The sequence below is a fragment of the Podarcis melisellensis genome (assembly GCF_964234715.1).
Source record: "Podarcis melisellensis genome assembly, chromosome: Z".
NCBI classification, from domain to species: domain Eukaryota; kingdom Metazoa; phylum Chordata; class Lepidosauria; order Squamata; family Lacertidae; genus Podarcis; species Podarcis melisellensis.
The window spans coordinates 11108241-11131322 of record NC_138547.1 but is presented as its reverse complement, the minus strand read 5'-3'; positions in this window follow the sequence as shown (position 1 = coordinate 11131322).

Sequence of the window (23082 nt, the reverse complement as noted above, 5' to 3'; positions counted from 1 at the left end):
TCACCACTGATACCAACTAACAGTTGCCTGTTTCCTCCCACCAAAGCATTTACTCCCTGACTACAGTACAGTGGTACCTCAGATTACATACGCTTCAGGTTACGGACTCCGCTAACCCAGAAATATTACCTCGGGTTAAGAAGTTTGCTTCAGGATGAGAACAGAAATTGTGCTTCGACGGCGCGGCAGCAGCAGGAGGCCCCATTAGCTAAAGTGGTACTTCAGGTTAAGAACAGTTTCAGGTTAAGAACGGACCTCCAGAACGAATTACCGTATTTTTTGCTCTATAAGACTCACTTTTTCCCTCCTAAAAAGTAAGGGGAAATGTGTGTGCGTCTTATGGAGCAAATGCAGGCTGCGCAGCTATCCCAGAAGCCAGAACAGCAAGAGGGATTGCTGCTTTCACTGTGTAGCGATCCCTCTTGCTGTTCTGGCTTCTGGGATTCAGAGTATTTTTTTTTCTTGTTTTCCTCCTCCAAAAACTAGGTGCGTCTTGTGGTCTGGTGCGTCTTATAGAGCGAAAAATACGGGGTAAGTACATAACCGGAGGTACCACTGTATATACATTGCTCTCAGTTTACATGCAATTCTTGGGAGATCTATTTCAATTAAAACCCTCAAAGCTTTGTTTTCCTTTCTTTCCTGGCAATGGTGTTTCTGTGTATTGTTGTAGTCAACGAATTCTTGGAAATAAAGAAAGGAACAAGTGGGACTTCTGCAGCATGTGAGAGCAACCAATCCAAATTTTAAAAGGAGGAGGCAGAACAATATCCTGGTTTTGTCGCTGACAATATCTTCTTCATAAAGAGACATAGAGGAATAAATGTTTATATAAGACTCTTAATTTTATGAGACTAGTTCCTTGCCAGATGACTATATCCATGCTACTGTTGAGGTCAGATGTGTAATGGCAATTTCAGAAGTGCAGGATCCCTTCATGATAGTCACAGCCACACAATAATTTTAATATTTAAGGATGCATTGCAATGATCAATGCAGATCTTCATGTGCCTTTCAGCTAGATCTACTATTTTCTGTGTACATACATGGGCAAATGATTTGGAGTGCTCCAACATATTCTGTCAGAGTGACTTAAGTTGTGTTTCCCGTGAAGTTCCATTGTATCTAACAGAATTTGTACCCCATTCTCTTGAAACCTTGTGTTTCCATTATTCCCAAATGCTTCCCACTGGAGCATGCAGAATAACAACTCCTCAATCTTCCTCCTGTGCACTTCTCCTCAGTGGCTGACCCACCTCCTTTCACTCTGATTGTCTCCAACCATAACAAAGGCTGATAAAACTTCTTCTCAGTGCCTTATGATGATTGGGTGCCTCTAGGATGCTGGAGACCCTGCTGCAGAAATATTAACAGGTGACCCTACACCATCTCTTGTTGATGCGTATCATCTGTGCCTAGTGACCCCTACACAATGTGCAAAGTACAGGCTGTAGCAGAAATTCTGAAAGAGAACCTTGCAGTGTTTGGGGCAACTAAAGGGTCTCATTTTTTTTGCTATAAATCAAGCCAAATTCTAATGGGGAAAGTCTTGTGTTGCCTGTGAAATTAAACAGCACGTCATGTTCCTGAGGGTTTGCAAACAAGCACTATGTGCTGTTTCAAATGTTTTCCTCATTTTATTCTAGAGAGGAGAAGTTCTTATTTTGGATGCCTGCGGTTTCTTGAGTGGGTGCATATGCCCTAGCTGTCCCTATTGACCCTGGGCACTGCCTATTTTCTGGTTTCTCTCCCTGGTGAAAAAAAGTGCTATCCCTAGGTTGTATGCAACTAAGTACTACTCAGAGTAAATCCATTGAAATTTATGTACCCAAGATACTGATGCTTATTCATTTCAGCAGGTCTACCCTGAGTAGAATTTAACAAGGGCTACAATCCTTTTTTATTTTGGGGGGAAAGGGTGGCTAGTGGTCTTAGTGTAAAGAGGATAGCATTGAGGAACCTCCTCCAATTGGCAGGCCAGATCTGTACCTGCCCTACCTCCATGGACCAAATGTGAGGCTCATTCACCTGACAGCACAATGGCACCAGGGAATGAGGCTCTTTGAAGGCACACTCTCAGCATGCCTTCATGGAGGTATGGTCCAAGAGCAAAACGTGGCTTCCATTGAAACAACTCCTAAAATCAAAATTTAGCTGGGCATAGATAGATCATTCTCTTTCCATGCCATTTCCAAATTAATATGCCATTTTAAAAATCTGCATAAAAATCATATTAAGGTACTTCTCTTTAAAAAGCTGTGTACAAATTCATATTAAGGTATTTAAATATATATAATTGCAAAAGATGCATTTAAATATATTTTTATCTGGATGTATACATTTTTAAATGTATGTATTTTCACCTAAAATATTTAAAATGAATTTTAAAAGAAGAAGTTAAGTTTAAAAATCTTAAGTTGTCACAGCAGCCAATAAAGAAATAAAGGATGCTGCTATGTTCAGAGGCTTTCAAGCTTTTTGAGTCCACGGCTCCCTTGACCAACTTCATTCTTTCTACAGCACCCCTGTGGGGCTCAGGAGCCGAGTTATGTCACCCCACGCCTGCCGAACTAGCAGTCTCTCACCCTTTTTCAAACACCCTCCCTTGTGGAGTGTTCCCCCAGCCTCCTCTCCTCTCCCCTCTCCTTGCAACAAACAGCTGTGCAAGCCTTTGGGAGGCAGAGATGTGAGAGGGCATCAGAGGAGGGAGGGAAGGGAAGAGGGACAGAGGCCAGTGCTGCCCACAACACCCCTGGGCATCATTCAAGGCACCCCAGGGTGCCACGACATACTGGTTGGAAACCACTGTGCCATGTGATTTATTGAATCAGTAATAAGATATACCAAGAGGGAAAGGAAGTGTCATCTATTATTACAAATGGTTCCAGAGTCTGAATCAAAACAATTTTAAAAAAGTTTGAAAAAGAAGATAAAAAGTAACCTTAAATTGTTTGCAATTAAAATATGCATTTTTGATACATTTCATTATGCTTTTTGAGTCAGGAAACTGCACTGCAAGATTCATAGGAATGAAAATCTAAACTGATAATTTCATTCTGATCTCACATTAGACTTTGAGGTGCAGATCCAGACAGATAATATCTTCTTTGTATTCTTTGCATTGTGCACACATTATCTTAATATCCTTCAAACAAAACATCCACCCTGTTAGGCAGACCAGTATTTCTATTGTTTCCTATATTGCATTTGGGAGAAATAGACCTGAACTGACAATCATATACCCTGTTCTCCATCACGCATGACTTCTGTGGTCTGAAAATAAAGGAGCCATATTGGGCTCTGATTCCACTAATATACACAAATTACTGCAAAGCAATTCCCTCACATATAATGTATTTTGCATGTCATTTTCACTCAAATATCCAAATGCATGCACATCTAAATATGGGCATTTTTGTACAGATCACTTGACTGGAGAACTGCATTACAAAACTCAGAGAAGTGCAGATTTTGAAGGTTGCTACACTTCAGTTCACCTATCATTTCAGAAGGTACAAATTAGCCACGTTGGTCATTAAATGCAAACCGGATGGGATTTCTCCCCCTTTTCTAACATCCAGCAAATGGCTCTGCTAAGGTCTGTAAGTCCAGGACTCCACAGCCCAGCCATGTCTCAAACAACTGCTAGTGGATACAAATAGGAGCAGATGATGGGAGTGACGGGGGGGGGAGTATAACACTTAGAAACATAGAACTGTGAAGTTGGAAGGGACCCCAAGGGTCATCTAGATCAAGCAGGGATGACAGCTAAGGATTCCCTAACAGGTGGCCATCCAACCTCTGTTTTAAAACCTTCAAGAATGAAGAGTCCACCACCTTCTGAGTCCACCACCTTATTTATTAATTCCTTGCTCCCTACCCCACCTTCCCCACAACAACCCAATGAGGTAGATTAGGCTGAAAGAGAGTAGCATACCTTCCCCCCAAAAAAACATTTCTCCGATGAAAATAGGGATGTCTCATTCCATAATGAATTTTTTACAATTTATACCCCACACATCTTACTGGGTTTCCCCAGCCACTCTGCGTAGCTTCCAACATATATAAAAACATAATACAGTGGTACCTCCGGTTGCGGACGGGATCTGTTCTGGAGCTGCAGTCGGATCCCAAGATTTCCACAACCGGAGGGACTGCTTTTGCGCATGCACGCGATGCGGTAGAAAACTTCTGTGCACTCGTGCGTGGCAAAACACTTCCAGGTTTGCCACTTTCACAACCCGAAGTTTATGTTACCCAAGGGACAGGTTTCGGAGAGCCGAGGCGCTACTGTAAAACTTTAAATATTTAAAAAACTTCCCTATACAGTGGTACCAGGGGTTAAGTACTTAATTCGTTCCGGAGGTCCGTTCTTAACCTGAAACTGTTCTTAACCCGAAGCACCACTTTAGCTAATGGGGCTTCCTGCTGCCACCGCGCCACTGGAGCACAATTTCTGTTCTCATCCTGAAGCAAAGTTCTTAACCCGAGGTACTATTTCTGGGTTAGCGGAGTCTGTAACCTGAAGCGTATGTAACCCGAGGTACCACTGTACACAATTGCCTTCAGACGGCTCTGGGGTCAGATAACTCCATACCCTCCAACATTTCTCCAATGAAAATAGGGACATCCTAAGGAAAAGTGGGACATTCCAGGATCAAGTCAGAAACTGGGAAAGCTTCTCTAAATCTGGGACACCCCTGGAAAACAGGAACACTTGGAGGGTCTGGAGTGGCTGGCCCAAGGCCATACAGTGAGCTTCAGGACCGAGTGGGAATTTGCACCCTGGAATTGCAGTCGGTAGCCCAGCTCTCCGAAACCTGTCCCAAACATTGAATCAAGTCTGTTCAGAATTCACCAACGAGGAGTCTAGGGGGCTGTAGTAAGAATGTCAAACTCACTTGACACACCCCTCCCACACCCCTCCCCAGGCTCCAAGCAAACCACTTCTAGGGCCTTTTTTCGTGGGGTGGGGGGCAGAGAGAAACAAAGGCAACTCTCAGAAGCAGCTCAAGTGATGAGGACAATGTCGTGATGGGTGATTTAAAGAGCTCATAAACAGCTGACAGTGGGCTTTGGAATCGTTGGAAAGCAATAAAGGAAAGGGGGCAGCCTGGTGTTGTTTCTTGCAGAAAAACTCGCCTATGGATTTTCCTTATCTGGAATTCCTCCCTGGAGCACATTGGCAGGGTGCATTGTGGGGATTTCCCCCCTTGCCCTGCTGGTTGAGACTCAGCCCCATTCTCTCCCCCCCCCCGGCCTGTGGGCCTACAGCCTCCACACGCACAGCACATTCCCCCTCTTGGTTCCATTGCCCAGCCTCAGGGAGCTTGGCGAGAGTCTAGACATCCTCAGCGAGCCTCTCTCCCCACCCCCGCTCACTCTCCCTCCTGACATTCTCATGCCAGTGGTAATTTTAAAATTGTTTGGGATAAGCTGTGCTTCTTAGACGCGGGGAGCCAATAACACGCCTCAGTTCAGTGACCTCTGTCAGAGCATCAAAAAGACAGTACTGGCTCCTTCAGTTCAGCTGCGGGTCAGGAATCGCGACCTCTCCTGACCTTCCTTGTAGATTTAAAATTGTTTTGAGAAAGGAGAGAATAATAATCATCATTTTTTTGAGAGAGAGAGAGAAGGGGGGGGAGGCGGGGAGACCACTGCAGGCAATTTTTTGCTCCAGCTTCTCATCTTGTACACATATGTAGCAGCGACATGTTTAAACAGATGCACCACTGGTAGCACTGAAAATGTAGATTTGGCTAAACGCTCCCCTTCCACCCCACCCCCTCGCATCCACCTCTGCTTTTTTCGTCTTTTCTTAATGGAATGCACATTTCTTGTTGTGTATTGCCCAAAACCTCTAAAGGAAAAGAAGAAGAAGCGGCGGGGCGGGGAGATAATGCTTAGCAAAATTTGCCTTTGGCTGCATTTAACAGAAGCAAGTCCAGAAGGTTGTTTTTAATATATATATTGTACTCGATGAAATGGAAAAGGCCATAGCTCCGTGACAGACCATCTGCTTTGTGTGAAGGAGGTCCTGAGTTCAGTCCTCCAGCATCTCTGCATAGGGCTAGGAAATCCTGGAGAGCCGCTGCTAGTCAGTGTGGACAATACTGAGCTATATGAGGCCATGGCCTGACTCAATATAACACAGCTTTCTTTCTGCTTCTCACCCTTAAACTTCAAACCTCAGCAGGGTTGTCACGTTTTCTAAGGCAGAATATGGGACAGGTCAAGCAAGATACAGGACAAGTTGGGTGGGTGGGAATCGCAGGGCACATACACTCTTATGACCTCAAATCCTCCCCCCCCCATTTGTGGAGAGAGTTTCCCCGCTTTTGGCCTCCCACCTCCCTCACCACCCTGGCACCTCTCTTTCCCTTTACATAGACAGGCAGGGGGCCAAGGGTAGATGGTTGGCTCCAATGGGCGACCTGAGCTGCAGTTCCAGTCTCTCACCCATGCTGGAATTGGAAGAGACTGGAGGGAGGAGGAGAGGTCAGGTTGGGGCTGCAGTGAGGGCCTAGTGGTGGTGGACTCACACCATGCTAGACTGGTGGCAGTGCTTGAGGAGGAGGGAAGGAGGGTGCGTGGGCAAGGGAGGGAGAGGAGCTTGCTCCCCCCCCCCCACTGTTGCTCATGCCAAGCTCCCCATCATCGGCACCAACAGTGACACAGCCTCTTTGGGGGCCAACCAAGCTCAAATAATGCATCCCGTTTGAAGTCCAAACAGGGCACGGGACACTTTTGTCCAAAAACAGAGTGATCCCATTTTTCCAGGGATGGTTGGCAACCCTAAACCTAGGTGCGGTCTTTCCTCCGGATCTCTCTGCTCTGATAGCTCAAGAAATGCATACAGTGGTACCTCAGGTTAAGAACTTAATTCGATCCGGAGGTCCGTTTTTAACCTGAAACTGTTCTTAACCTGAAGCACCACTTTAGCTAATGGGGCCTCCTGCTGCCGCGGTGCCGCCGGAACACAATTTCTGTTCTCACCCTGAAGCAAAGTTCTTAACCCGAGGTATTATTTCTGGGTTAGCGGCGTCTGTAACCTGAAGCGTATGTAACCTGAGGTACCGCTGTACTCAGAATTATAGTTCACGTGTTCACTGAAGTCCAGTTCCCAGCTAGCATGTTTCAAGTTGCAGCGTAAGTTGCAGCCCACCATTAGCAGATTAAGTTGTTCCGTGTGTGGAGTCTTATGTAGGCAAAGCAGCAGCATCCACACCAAAGAGGAAGGTATCAACAGGTTCAGGGAATCCCCAGGCCTCCAGGAAAAAGAATGTTAAGGAGGCAGAAGTTCCCAAAGGGGTAAGTGACCGTGAGGCAGACAGAGGCAGCCACCTCAAGCTGCAGAATCCAAGACGTGCCTCCACGGGCGCTCTTGCCACAGAAGCTGCAGCGCCAGCTTCTGGGTTCCAGTGAGCTATCACAAGAGTCCTGCAAAATCTTATGGGACTCTTGTGAAATCTCACTGAAACCTGGAAACTACAGGCACGTTACCCCGATAAGCCAAGTGGCAGGGAGTGTGTGTGCTTTTCCCTCAGGCAGTGGAATGGAACAGGCCACCCCTGCCAGTGACTACTGAGCATTCTCAGTGAGCATGGAATGCTGTTTGACTATTGTGGTGAAAGAACAGGAAAGTGGAGATGGAATATGGAATGGAGCTTAATGGCACACTGCTGGCTGGTTCTGAATAACAGAAGTCCTAGTTTGGAACTATATGCGTTTCGTTGATCAGTTAGTTAGAAAATTGAGGATAGGACCAAAGCCTTGGCCAAATAAGGCTGCAATCACTAAAGATTAAGACAAGTTGGTATGCCTTAGATTTCAGGGTTAGTTGAAAAATATGGATGGGATGAAATGAAATAAGACTGTCTGTAAGCCAGTGATGGCCCTAATGATGAAACTGACCATACTGGCTAAAGATATAAAGGACTTCCTTATACAGAAAGGCTGAACATTTTCCCAAATAGCTACTCATTTTAATATGGGATTAATCCCCCAAATATATGAAGGCTTTTCAGATCTCCCATGCCCCAGCTGGAGGAACCAAAGAGGAAAGGCACAATGCAACCCTGTTCCAATGTTTTTTTTAAAAAATTGTCCATTCCATTGAGCATGGGTAGGTAAACTAAGGCCCGGGGACCAGATCTGGCCCAATCGCCTTCTAAATCTGGCCTGGGAATCAGTGTGTTTTTACATGAGTAGAATGTGTTCTTTTATTTAAAATGCATCTCTGGGCTATTTGTGGGACATAGAAATTTGTTCATTCCCCCCCCATATAGTCCGGCCCCCCACAAGGTGTGAGGGACAGTGGACCGGCCCCCTGCTGAAAAAGTTTGCTGACCCCTGCCACTGAGTCATAGAGTATACTCCAAAATAATTTGCTTGATGTTAAGTATAACTCTTTTGAGCACATGCAATAGAAACTGCCTAGGCATTAGTGTGTCATTATTCTGCAACCACTGGGGGTCACCAGGTTTTTCTTCTACCATCCCTCCCCCACAATCAAATGCCCTTGGATGGGGAATTGGAAAGAGGAAAAATGACCACTGCCAATCTATTTGAGCTGCAAAGGAGTTTCTCTACATTCAAACACAAAGATACTGCATTCCCCACACTCCTGAAAGAAAAGTGCCCACCAATTTTGCAAGCTCTGAATTAGGACACAAAACTGGCATAAGGAGTAGTTGTGAATTTCAGCCCAGCTCAAGTTGACAGCTTCATCCATCCGTTGTTGTTGATGTTGTTGTTGTTGTATACTGTATTGGACTGAATATCAGCCACACTTTCCCCCCAAACTGGTTCAGAATTTATCTGGTTAAATTCCCCTGGTGTGTGTCACCTGCTAACGTCAGCTTACAGCTGGGCGGAGACAGAAGCTTTTAGAAGCTAAGAAGGAGGAGTTTTTCCCTGTACTTTCACTTCCCTCTGTGTATCTGTGAGGGAGACATGGCTGAAAGAAGCCCTGGACTTTGTTTGCTGTAATGTTTTAATAAAGAGCTGTAAATAGACGGAGCTGTCTATGTGTGCTTACAAGAAGCAAGACTGCTTTACACGCTGTGCTTCTACTCTGCTAAAAAGCCGTGACTGAAACGAGAGACAGCAGGAGTTATTGCGCAGCTTGAGAGGAAGCCTGCCGGACCGCTGTAGGTGATTGATGCGGATCGTAAAGCTGTCTGACGTTGCGGCTCTATCGATAAGGCAAGATCGATATCTCCGAACAGGTTATGGGGTCAGAAAACGCTCGTAAAGCAGTCGGTGTGAGCTCCAGGAACGCTTTGAAGTCAGCGTGGGTGCCGGAGAGCAAAGATGATTAATTGCCTGCTTCCGAGAGGCAGTAAGAGCTTCTGATACACAGAGAGCTGGGAGCTGAGACGCAGCTGAAAAATCGCTTCTCCAAAGACAGGTGCTGGAGGCTACTGCTACGTGAGTAAGCTGGGGCACTGGGGGGAGAAGATGGCGCAGTTCCAGAAGCATGGTTTTGAGCTTAAGCTACCATGTGAAAAGCTGACGCGTGAAGGCTGGTGGACGTGGAGTCTCCACGTAGAACTGTTGTTGGTCGGAGAAAGCCTTTGGGAGGCAGTCCAGCCACTACAGAAAGCGGCTGGAGCAGCAACAGAGCTGAGCGAAGCTGAGAAGTGTGTGCTAGTATTTCTGGCAGAGAATGTAAGTGATGCGCTGAAGCCTATTGTCCTAGATGCTGAGAGGCCTGAGGTTGCATGGCTAGCACTCCGTGAGGCTTGTGAAGCAGGAGTGGAACGCCATGGCCTAGATGCGGCTGCATCAGAAGGGGAGAGGCAAGATGGCGCTGGGCACATTCTTGAGAGTCAACACACAGCTGAGGGAAGCTGTGGGCCCCCAGAGGGGGCAGAAGGGACTATTGCTGGCAGCTGTACTAATGCTGCACCGTGCTTGTGTGAGGCGTTAGCGAAAGGCCAGAGTCCTCGAGGAAGCCCTGGAGAGGCTGAACTGGCAGGCCCTGTTCCCGATGTCTTGGCCTCTAGGAGCGCTAGTGAGCAGATCGGGGGGGCGAAGAGTTCCAAAGGCAAGTTTAAACAACTTTCCCTTTGTGTTGAAGCAGAGAGGAGCTTCAGGGGGGGCCACGCTGGTGGGAGAAGCCGTTCCAGAAGGAGGAAGGCCAGGCCAGCTGGGAGGAGCCCCGGGCAGTGTTTTTCCACTGGAGTTCAACGTCGGCGTGGCAGTTGCCCCCACCAGAGCAGAGAGCCGATGCAGGATGTTTTCAAGGACTTTTCCCATGGGAATCAGGCAGGTTTCCATGGCAACAGGCCTGGGAAGACAGGCAGGCGTGGAACTGAGCCAGGTGGTCGTGGTAAACAGCAGGGAGAAGAGTCTTATCAAGTTTCTGCGAGTATGGCAGTGTTTGAAGACGGCGGAGTGGAAAATTTCCAGCTCAGCCTTGTAATAGACTCTGCAGCTAACCGCAACATGGTTCCAGAGACCCCTGCAGTCGAGAGGTGGAATTGCACAGCAGTTCCGAAGGGACAAACTATTAAGTTCGCGAATGGACAGAAAACTAGAGTTCGCAAATGCACTAATGTCTATCTTTCTGTTTTACAGGAGACGGTGAATTTTTGTATTGTTCCAGAGATTCATCACTGTTTGCTATCTGTGCCTTATTTGTTGAATAAGGGGTTCAAAGTTTGTTTTGAAAATGATGTCTGCACAATCTCCAGAGAGGGGAGGTTACTGGCCAAAGTGCGGAAGGGACAGAATGATCTTTTCATTCTTAAAACGTCTCTTGGAGGTGAGGGGAAGGTTGAGAAAGCACAAGCGTTGCGTGCTACAGTTCCCAACCAACGTGCTACAATTCCCGCTCATCATGTTACATGTGCATGCGTATGGCATCAGAGAACAATTCATGGGTCGGTTGAGGACTTGCAGACTCTGCCCGAGGTTGCCACGGGGTGTAGGATTCAAAATTGTGGAAGTGCCATTGATTGTGACACTTGCAAGCAAGCAAAGGTGAGAGGGTGCAGTTACCCAAAGGTGGAACGTGTGGCCACTAAACCTTTTGAGTTGGTACACATAGATTTGGCCGGTCCTGTCAAGGAACCAAGTCTAGGGGGGGCCAGGTTTCTCCTAACTTTTTTGGATAATTTCTCGCAGAGTTCCTGGACTCACGGTCTCAAATCCAGGGAGGATGCAGCACAGCTGATCAAAAGCTGGATTGAGGGGGTGGAACAGAGGTTCTCCACCAGGGTTCAAGAGATCATCAGTGACAGAAATGCTGAGTACACTGGTTCTGCGTTGCAGAAGTTCTTGCAGAAGAGAGGGATACGCCACACAGTTAATTCACCCCAGCAAGGGGGGGGCAGAGCTGAGGAGTGGAGCTCTGGTTAAGGCTGCACAGGTGATGCTGAAAGAAGCCAGGTTGCCTCCTGAGTTTTGGGTGGAGGCTACTAGGGCTGTGTCATTTACCTGGAATCGGGTCTACAACTCACTGGTAGGCGACACACCGTTCTCTTTGTTAAATGGCCGCAAACCCCAGGTTCACTTTCTGCGGACTTTTGGGACTCCTGCGCTTGTCGCTTTGCCTAAGGCTTTGCAAGGGCCAGATGGAGCCAAAGTCCAGAAAATGATCTTCTGTGGGTATGAGCCAGATGCCCGTGCATGGCGTTTTGCTTACCCATCAGGTGATCAGAGTAAGGTGCTGATCAGTAAACACGCTGAGTTCTTAGAGGAGGAGGTAAAGTCAAAGACTCCTGTCAGGCGTGATGTTCTCTCAGATTGTCTCTCTGACCCAGAAGACAGTTCTGATGAGGCAGAGGAAGAAGGGGCTGAGGCTGCTGATGATGACCAGGTCACTGACCAGGGTCAAGAGCAGGATGTGGCATCTCCACAAGCTGTTATGAGACTGCCCAAGAGTGCGCCTAGTTCTCCTGTGAGTGTAATGGAGAGGATTCGAAGACGCTTTAAGTCAGAGAGTGAATCCCATGATGCAGAGGATACACCTGCTGATCAAAATGAGTCAGGGGGTACACCTGAGTTTGTGCCTAGGAGGTCCAGTCGCACAACGAAAGGTATCCCACCAGAGAGGTATCAGGCCACAGGTGCGTGGGTAAGTTTCGCACAGTGCGATTCTGAGAGCTGTGAGGTGGTTCCACAAATGCCAAACAGGTTTGCCAAGGGAGGGCACAAGGCATTGGGGAAGGGATCGATCTCACAAGGTGTTACTGAAGATGTTGCACAGGTATCACGCAGGGACACAAGGGGGGGTGTGATGGTTCAGAATTTATCTGGTTAAATTCCCCTGGTGTGTGTCACCTGCTAACGTCAGCTTACAGCTGGGCGGAGACAGAAGCTTTTAGAAGCTAAGAAGGAGGAGTTTTTCCCTGTACTTTCACTTCCCTCTGTGTATCTGTGAGGGAGACATGGCTGAAAGAAGCCCTGGACTTTGTTTGCTGTAATGTTTTAATAAAGAGCTGTAAATAGACGGAGCTGTCTATGTGTGCTTACAAGAAGCAAGACTGCTTTACACGCTGTGCTTCTACTCTGCTAAAAAGCCGTGACTGAAACGAGAGACAGCAGGAGTTATTGCGCAGCTTGAGAGGAAGCCTGCCGGACCGCTGTAGGTGATTGATGCGGATCGTAAAGCTGTCTGACGTTGCGGCTCTATCGATAAGGCAAGATCGATATCTCCGCACAACTCTGACCGTGAAAAGTTAAAGTGCGGCTTATATTTGCAACCTTACAGTATGCAGCCAGGAGCGCGGGGGGGGGAGCGCCAGGAGCGTGGTGAAGCAGCGCCCGCCCCTCGCGTAGTCCCCTGTCCTCTCCCCCAAGGCTGGGAAGGGAGAGAGTGAGGAAGGGGAAAGGCCACTGGCAATGCAATGAAGCTCCCCCCCCCGCCCATTATGCGAGAGTAGTGAGAAAGGGAACGGCTTATATTTGAGTTTTTTTCTTTTCCCTCCTCCAATTTTAAAGGTGTGTTTTATATTCGGGTGCAGCTTATATTCGGGCCAATATGGTATAAGTGCTTTTAGTTTTCAGCAAAGTACCGAATCTGTGGTTCTGCTTGGCTGGAACAAGCGATGAACAATCATTGCTCACTTGCATTTCAAAGGTGGCTTTTGTGTATATAGTACATGCAGTAACAACCAATAAACCAAAATATACTGGTTCTTTATTTGTAGTTTGAGAGGGAGGGCCTCTTATGAGGCATGGGGAGGGGGGAGTGCATCACCCAACGACTACCTACATCCTTGCTGAGCTTAAGTTTATAATGTTTGCTTAACTTGATTTTTCCACATGCCGTACCTGGAAAGTATGATCAGCATCTGCGTGAGATGTAATTGGTATGTTTTCAAAAGGAGTCAGGGAGGGCATTAAACCAGTTTATGGAGCAAAGCATTCAGAACCCAGAGTTGAGAGAGAAGGTTGAAGTGGGGAGGGGTGAAGAGTAGAAGTCTACATCCTGAATGAGTCATGGCCATTTCACTTAGCTGTGTGAAATCCTTGGTCATATCTACACAATACAGTCATACCTCTTGTTACGTTTGCTTCAGGTTGCTCGTTTTCAGGTTGCGTCCCACAGTGACCCGGAAGTACTGGAAAGGGTTACTTCCGGGTTTTGCCGCTCACGCATGCGCAGATGCGCAAAATGATGTCATGCACATGCGCAGAAGCGGTGAATCGCAACCTGCGCTTGCGCATGCGCGGGTTGTGTTCTTTTCATGTTGCGAATGGGGCTCCGGAATGGATCCCATTCACAACCAGAGGTACCACTATACTTTTAAAGCGCATTCAACTCACATACATGGCTTCCCCCAAGGAATCCTGGGAACTGTAATTTATTCCTCACAGTGCTACAATTCCCAACACCCTTAACAATCTACAGTACCCGTGATTCATCTACATTTGGACACTGAGCACTATTTTAAATCAATACGATTGACTGAAACCTAACTTTGGCATGACTTCACTCAGTGTTGTGTTAAAGGTCCAAAAAGTGTATCTCTGGAGGTATCATCGCCCAGTTGTATGTGACTTTGCCAATTTTGGTGTGAGAGTTCCAACCTGCACCGATCTGGATACCTTAAAACAGTGTTTCCCAACCTTGGGCTTCCAGCTGTTTTCGGACTACAATTCCCATCATCCCTGACCACTGGTCTTGCTAGCTAAGGATGATGGGAGTTGTAGTCCAAAAACAGCTGGAGGCCCAAGGTTGGGAAACGCTGCCTTAGAAGATATTGTCACTGAGCACAAGGGTTGCCATGATGGGGGAGATGGTCTTTGTCTATGTTTTAGACACTAGATACCATGTTGACTCAAGATGACAGACCAAATAAACCCTAATCAAGTATTAGCTCACAAACCGATTCAGGGTTGCATCAGGTGTTACATGGATCAGGTTGGAACCCTGGGTTGGTGTGTGCATGCACAGCCCTAAAACTCACAAATTCCAGTACACATATGAAAATCGCAATATGTTTTCATTTCTTCGAATTCCTGGGCAGCATCAGGCACTTCCCGCTAGGTAAATATTAATCCAAATATGCTGCCTCAACCACACAGCAGGGGCACAGTCATCCCTGATATGGGACTTGTCTTAAGGTTGTAATCCTCAACTCACTTACCTGGGAGTAAGTCCCATTGAATTCAACAGGAATGTCACCTGAGTAGAAAAGGTTCAGGTTGCACTGCAGGTGCCTGAAATCTTGCCCTCATCAAGTCTCACGGCCATAAATTTAAAAGATTTCTACTGCTGTGGAGGAGTCCTAGAGCTCCTGGAACATTGCATTCGCCAGCCTTCCTCAACCTGATGCCCTCCCAGATATTTTGGACCACAATGCTTGTCACCCCTGAAAATGGAGCCATGCTCCCTGGGGCTGATGCGAGTTGTAGTTTGAAACAGCTGCAAGACACCAGGTTAGAAAAGACCAGGCATGGGCAAAATCAGCCCTCCAGATGTTTTGGGACTACAACTCCCATCATCCCTAGCTAACAGGAACAGTGGTCAGGGATGGGAGTTGTAGTCCCAAAACATCTGGAGGGCCAAGTTTGCCTGTGCCTGGAAAAGACATTCCAAAAGAGAAATGCACTCTCCCCCCACCTTACAAAGAAAGCAGAGAACAAAGTATTTGTCACACTGTCATTAAATTTGCTAAGGGAGATGGATAAAATTGCTTTGGGAACTGAATTCAGCCTGGGGTCGTGGACTCATCCATCTCTGCCCTGGGCAAAGCAGAGCCACCAAAGGATCCGATAGCCAGCAGCCATTTGAAACAATGATCTTATTTTTATCCCAAAACATTCTTTGGAATAGACCATCGGTGACCAGCTCTTTGATGTGTCAGCGTCTGTTCACCAGGGTGTGCAAACACCAGGAAACTGATCCAAGTGAAGGCATTCCTACCCGCCCCCGCCACCACCACCACAAGGCTGCATAAAACAAAATGGGGGGGGGGGAGCTTTGGTTCTCGCAAAATGCCTCAGAGCTGCAAATTATTAAAGATTACCTGAAATTACTGTTATCCAAGCAGCCAATTATAAGGGAGAGAGTAAGAAGTACTAGGCTGAACTTCCCAGTGTTTCTTCATTAAGAGCCGATTTCATTCCCTACAGATGAGATGTTGCTGTTCCTAAATGGGGTGTGGGGTGGAATAATAGAGTTATGGAGATTAAAGTAATCACTGAGTCATAAAGAGGAGCCTCACTGAATGGACTGCAGGAGAGAGAAGGAGAGAAAGGTTCTTTGTGTGGAATGATAATGCTTTCATCAGGGTGGCGGGAGTGCGGGTGGGGGGGGGGAGTTGTGTTCTAAAATGCTGAATCAAAATGGTATTCCAGCTCTAAGGGAAGAATGGTCTCTTCTTACATAATTTTTAAATTATTATTTTATTTAGGGACCGCATCCTTGCTCGCACCACTCGCCAACCGTGCTGCCATTCCCCTCTGCAAAACCCCTAGAGTTCTCCTTCCCCCCCCTCATGCAAGTCCTGAGCTCCCTTTTCACCTTCCCAATCCCATTTCTGAAGCCACTTCTGTTCTGCAGCCCTGCTTTGCACACCTGTTTTCACCTTCACCCCATGTCCATGCCTCCCCCTCCTTTTTGCAGCCCCCCTCTGTGCACACAAACAACCCCCATGGTAACCTCCAGCACCCCATTCCTCCCACACATTGCAACCACGGTGTTGTTGTTGTTATTGTTGTTGTTTTATCATCATCATCATCAACATACCCCACCCATCTGGCTGGGTTTCCCCAGCCACTCTGGATAGCTTACAGCATATAAAAAACATAATAAAACATCAAACATTTAAAAGTTTCTGATATAGGGCTGCCTTCAAATGTCTTCTAAAAGTCAGATAGTTGTTTATTTCCTTGACATCTGGTGGGAGGGCGTTCCACAGGGCGGGTGCCACTACCGAGAAGGCCCTCTGCCTGGTTCCCTGTTAACTTCGCTTCTTGCAGTGAGGGAACCAGCAGAAGACCCTTGCAGGAGAACCTTCCACCCAGTTATAAAGCCAATGTGCCCTCCTTCATGCCCCTGCTTTTATTTTTATAAATACAGGAAGCATCTCCAAGAGGTGCAGAGAAAATGCAACACAGAAAAGGAAAAATTGGCTAAAACTATGAAATCAGACTTCAGTTGAAATGTCTGCTGGAATAAAAGAAGGTAGCCTATCCAGTAGAAGTTGAACAATGAGGGAGCCTGTCTGATCTCAGCTGGAAGGAAGTTCTATCAAACTGGGACCACAGTACTGAATGCACATCTCCTAGTGAATTGGAGGCAGCAATGCTTCCAAATAGTTGCTGGAAACCACCAGAGGGGAAAATGCTCTGGTGCTTATGTTCTGCTCCCAGGTTTCCCATAGACATCTGGTTGGCCACTCATAGGGATGACATATTCCAAACAGTGAACAGCTCTTGTTTTGTCAAAAACTATTTTTATGGACAAAAATGACACTGCCAACATGGGCTGCCATATGGATTTCCCCAGATATTTTGCTAATTTCCACCCGGACACTGCTGCCGTCCAGAAATTCCGGACGTGTGGCAAGAACAGGATGCTGGACTAGATGGACCATTGGCCTGATCCAGCAGGCTATTCTTATGTTCTTTTGGTCATGCATCTGAGTCATGGGGAACCATAAACAGTGATTCCCTCCAAGACCTCAGTGACTGGCCAGAGATTTATGGGATTAGGCTGTCCTTGAGGTATCCTGGACCTAAGCTGTTAAGGGTTTTGTAAAATAATACCAGAATCTGGCCCAGTAGGATATGAGCAGCCCATGCAAGCTTTTGAGCACTGGAGTTGTGCTGCCAATAATCAACAGTCTAGACGTTTTGAAACAGCTGGAGCCCCTGGATCAGGGCCAAGGTTAGCCCCACACAGAGCACATTTTAGTTGTCTGCCTATGATTTAGAATAACAGAATCGTTGAATTTTAAGAGTTCAGAGGGCCTTGGAAGTCATCTAGTTGGACCGGGAGAGTTTGGCCATAGTAGTTTATGCACTGGTTACTTCAAGATTGGATTACTGCAATGTGCTCCAGGTGGGGCATCCCTTGTGCTTGATCCAGAAGCTGCAGTTAGTGCAGAATGCTGCAGCACAACTGCTGACAGGAGTGAGATCTTGTCAGCATAGAACAGCTCTTCTCAGACACCTGCACTGATAGCCAATTTGCTACTGGGCCAGGTTCATGGTGTTACTATTAGTATATATAGCCCTTAACAGTTTGGCTTGCCTTACCCTACATATGCCCTGATCTGCAGACATGGCACTGTTACAGGTGCCTTATAATTCTCATTCTGCACTTGTAAGGAATCTATCTCTTCGTGTAGCAGCACCCACACTTGGGAATTCCCTGCCTATTGATGTCAGGCATGCACCTTCACTGCACTCTTTTCAATGCCTGCTAAAAATATTTTTGTATAGGCAAGCCCAAGTAGAAGCTGTCATGTTCTTTAACCTAGTTTACACTTATTGTTGATTTTAATTTTTTAAAAAATATTTTAAATACTTGTTTTGATTATTATTTTTTACTGATAATTTAATTCTTTTTGTGAACTACTTTGAGGTTTTATTACAATCAAGTGGTACATAAACATGGGGAAATAAAATAAATAGTTCCAGCATTCTGCTCAATGCCCATTGGTTGCCAGGACGGAGGCTAGAGAAAGAATTGTAAGACTGTGTGCATAAACTAACCGCACAAAGATAAAATATGCATTGTTTGCTCTGCCAACTTCTGCCTCTCTCCCCAGCCATCACTGCCACGTGGGTGCCAGAAGGTTGCCCAGTCTGAAAAAGCCCCCACCGCTGACGCAAATGTTTCAGATTCGACACACAGAATCACATAATCATAGAATTGTAGAGTTGGAAGGGACCCTTAGGATCATCTAGTCCAACCCTCTGCAATGCAACAATATGCAGCTGTCCCATACGAGGATTGAACCTGCAACCCTGGTGTTATCAGCACCATGCTTTAACCACCGGTTATGTACTGAGTTGAATAGGATTCAGAATGCAGCAGTCTGATTAGTCCTAGAACAATAGGATTCAGAATGCAGCAGTCTGATTGGTCCACAGGAGCCACCCAATCCAGCTCCAGGTAGAAGTGAATCTGCAACCTGATTGGCCTACAGGAGAATCCCGGAATTAGCCAATCACGTGGGGCCCATTGTGTAAATAATGTATATAAAGCAGACAGTTTGGGGGAACTTCAGTTCCTCGCTACCATGAGCTGAATAAAGAACATGAAATCCACACTCGACTCCGAGTATATTTCAACAACTTAGCTATCCAGTTCTGGTACGGCATTTGCTCGCATTAATTACTGCCTTGTTTCTGTTGGTTACCTCCAATCCCTCTCTTCTCTTCATTCCTTCTCTTCTCTGATATGCCCAGTCCTGACCTGGGGCCACACACTAAAGCGCATGCCGGGCCCTCGGAACCCAATGCTGAGGATCTTTTCCATGGATCCTCCAGAGTCTAGGCCAATACCTGATTAAGAACCCCTGGAACTGTCAGAGGAGGTGGTGGAGCTGCCCTCGACAGTGTTGACACCCAAAGCAATGGCACAGCATGCATCTAGGCACCCAGCATCATCAGTCTACTTGCAAGTAAGCAATCCTTGATGCTCCTTCACTGCCAGCAGCTGTGGTTCGGGTGTGGTTTAGGAAGCAAAAGTATTGTGAGTTTGTGGGGTTAGTCTGCAAGGGTTAAAAATCTAAGGGGGAACTCCGTACTTGAATTAGTCAGGCGAGTGTCCTATTACCAGCTCAGTACAGTGGGTTCTTAGTGTAACAAAGGAAGTTGCTCTGTGCCAGAGGGCAAGTGGATGGGCCCTCTCCCTCACCTGGCTGCCATGTGAGAAAGAGAAAAGCAAAGTAGAATGTTGTGAACTGGGCTAGAAGCAGGCAGAATCCAGAAAGTGCAAGCCAATGCTTAATTTCTGCTGGAATTCAAGGTGGTTACTATGGGAGAAGCAAGACCTTCTGAGGTGTTAATACTGTGAGCCCCTCCACCATAGGCTCAGGTTGTATGTAAATTGGTGTAAATAAACAATATAGCCTAAAGACACCACAGCCTCCACTGTCCGATATTCCAGGGAAATTAACCCTGGAATCTGGAATATTACTGCTCAGAGATAGGGGTGGCATGTGGCAGTATTTAAGGCCTCCCTCCTGAACCTTCCTGTGGCTGGAGATAAGGCAGGTTCCTAGTGGTTGATGCTACACTTCCAGCTGACTTGAGTTGCCTGAATTCCCTGCCTGAACCTTGGACCGTTGACTCACTTTGTCTTTGGATCATGTTTGGACCTAGAATGATTCTCTGTGGTTGATCTGAGTTTACCTGGACCGGGGCAGCAACTGCAATTGTAAACTCTTGCCTTATAAATGAATTGCCAGACAGCACAACCCCACTCATTTCTACACAGAAGTGGGACTTACTCTTTAGAAAGTACACTATGGATGGCAGCCTTAATTACAAGTTATACCAAACCACATTACCGGTAAGTGGTAGAAGATACTGCAATCTATTCAGTGGCATCGAGATCATCAAACAAACTCTAACTGGGAGGTCCGCACCCCCACCCCCTTGCCCCCATTCCCTCTATTTACTTCATGAACTTGCTGGTGCCTGTCAGTTGTTGATGCATCTAACATCACATGGTATTTAAGCCCATAATTTTTAAAATATTTTTTATAACTAGCATTATTTTTATCACCAGTGTTGTTATTGCTAAGCCAGGTGTGCACCTGCTCAGAATCCATGCCAGGTAATGTCAGGTTAGGTCTAGTCCAGCATCCTTCATGTTAAACTGTTAAACTGTGGAACTCTCTCCCACAGGAGGCAGTGGTGGCATCCAACCTGGGTCACTTTAAAAGAGGATTGGACAAATTCATGGGGGAAGACAAGGCTATGTTCTGCCTCCATAGCAGGAGGTGGCAATGCTTCTGAATCTCAGTTACTAGAACCTGCAGGAATCATAGAATCATAGAATTGTAGAGCTCTAAGGGTCATCTAGTCCAACCTCCTGCAATGCAGGAAAACAAGGGTGTTCTTGTTCTGGGATCCTGTTTGCAGGTTTTCCACAGGCATCTGGTTGGCCACTGTGAGCACCGGTTGCTGGACTAGATGGGCAATTGGCCCACAGCTGTTAAGCGTCCCTTATTTGGTGGGACAGTCCCTTATCCCAGTGCCATGTCCCGCTGCTGTCCCTTATTGATGTTGTCCCTTAAATTTCCCAGGTTTCAAAGGAAGCAGCTCCTCTCCCTCCCTCGCCGGCCAGGAAGGAAGGAGGCTCCAACTGTGTTGCTTGGCTGCGTTGCTCACTCAATAAGAAGACTAATAATGACTGGGGGGGGTAGAGCTTGCATGCCTTGTGCCGATCAAATCGGCCGCATTGCCTGGGGACTCGCCTTTGCTCAGCGCTTCCCAGCGGAGAGGTGACGGTCGTTTTCCTTGAGGCTTGAGGCTTCGTTTGGCTGCTGGCTGGGCTTTCTGCCTTTGGCTCGGAGGGGCTCAGAAGTTGAACATACCTGTGCTTGGAAAATCCCTTATTTTGGCTGCTGATCCCTTATTTTCGAGGCTGCTGGTCCCTTATTTTGAAAACTGTAAGTTGACAGCTATGAATTGGCTTGATCCAGCAGGCTCTTCTGACGTTCTTAATCTGGCTTGTATTCAGTGTCTGTCCTATAATACTAATACTAATAATATTTTATTTATACCCCGCACTCCCTAGCCAAGACTGGACTCAGGGCAGCTAACACCAGATATAAAACAATTGATTGAAATACAACTCAAAAGGATTAAAATACGACATTAAAATGCAGCCTCATTTCAGTAGAAACTCGAAAACTTTTTGGGGGATGAAAACATCACTTCTTCACCAAGGCTAACTATCCAGACTGGTCCTTCGTGGGCCAGAAAAAAGCCAGGGAAGTCCCCAAGTAGGAGTTCCATCACAGAAGGAAAAAGGAAAGAAGAGAGAGGAAAGAGGGGGAGTTAATTCCAAGCCAAAAGCCAGGTGGAACAACTCTGACTTACAGGCCCTGCGGAAAGAAATCAGATCCTACAGGGCCCTGGTCTTATGAGACAGAGTGTTCCACCAGGCCAGAGCCAGTGTTGAAAAGGCCCTGGCTCTGGCTGAGCAGACTCACTGAAATTAATAGCTATGACTAATGTCAGTCCATTATTTTAAATGTGCCTATTCTGAGTATAATTTAGTTGAATACAACCTCTTGTTTCACTCGGTCTGTTGTTATAAGAGCACAAACAGAGATCAATGTCAATAGCCTTCAATAATAAACAAAATAGTCAAGAATTAGATTTATCTCCCATAATATGTAGTGTTGGCCACCAACCTGGATGGCTTTAAAAGAGAATTATACAAATCCATACTACTAGCCCCAAGGATGACTGTGTTCTACCTCCACTGTCAAAGGCATAATGTCTCTGAATAAGAATTGCTTGAAATCATAAGTGAGGAGAGGGATGCGGGTAGCACTGTGGTGTAAACCACAGATCCTTGGACTTGCTGATCGGTAGGTCGGCGGTTCGAATCCCTGTGACGGGGTGAGCTCCCATTGCTCGGTCCCTGCTCCTGCCAACCTAGCAGTTCGAAAGCATGTCAAGTGCAAGTAGATAAATAGGTACCGCTCCGGTGGGAAGGTAAATGGCGTTTCCATGCACTGCTCTGGTTTGCCAGAAGTGGCTTAGTCATGCTGGCCACATGACCCAGAAAAACTGTCTGGGGACAAATGTCGGCTCCTTCGGCCAGTAAAGCGAGATGAGCGCCGCAACCCCAGAGTTGTTCGTAACTGGACTTAACTGTCAGGGGTCCTTTACCTTTTTTTATAAGTGAGGAGAGCAGCTGTGTTGCCCTCAGGCCTTGCTTGTGGGCTTCCCATAGGCATCTGGTTGGCCCCTGGGAGCACAGGAAGCTGGACTAGCTGGGCAGCATGCATGCTCCATTAAGGCTCTTCAGATGTTCTTCAGCATCCCTAGTCAAAAAGAACTCAGCACCATGGAAGGGCATAGAAGGGACAAGGCATCTGATATGGACACAGAAGGCCCCAGGTTCAATCCTCAGCATCTCCAAGCAGGGCTGAAAGAGACTCCCTGCCTTAAACCTGACTCCCATTCAGTGAAGGCAATATTGAGCTACATGGACCAAAGGTCCAACATAGTGTAAGGCAGTTTCCAATATCCAGAAGGTTGCAACTTACATTAACATACAGTGGTACTTCTGGATACGAACGGGATCCGTTCCGGATCCCCGTTCGCATCCTGAAGCAAACGTAACCCTTGTCTGCAAGTGCAGAGTATCTGCCCAGGTTCCAGGTTCAATCCCCAGAATCTGAAGGTAGGGCTGGGAGAAACGTCTGCCTGAAGAGCTGCTGCCTGTCAGTGTAGACAATACTGAGCTAGATGGTCTGATTCAGTATAGCACTGGTTCCCGACATCCCTATGCTGTTTGCCCCCTGTGCATTCACTGTTGTGGGCTCAAGCCGGTGGAATTCTCTGTCACATGAGATTAGACAAGCAGTCCTTCCTGGACTTCAGGTGCATGACAAAGGCATTTTAAGGTGGTGATTTGTTTTA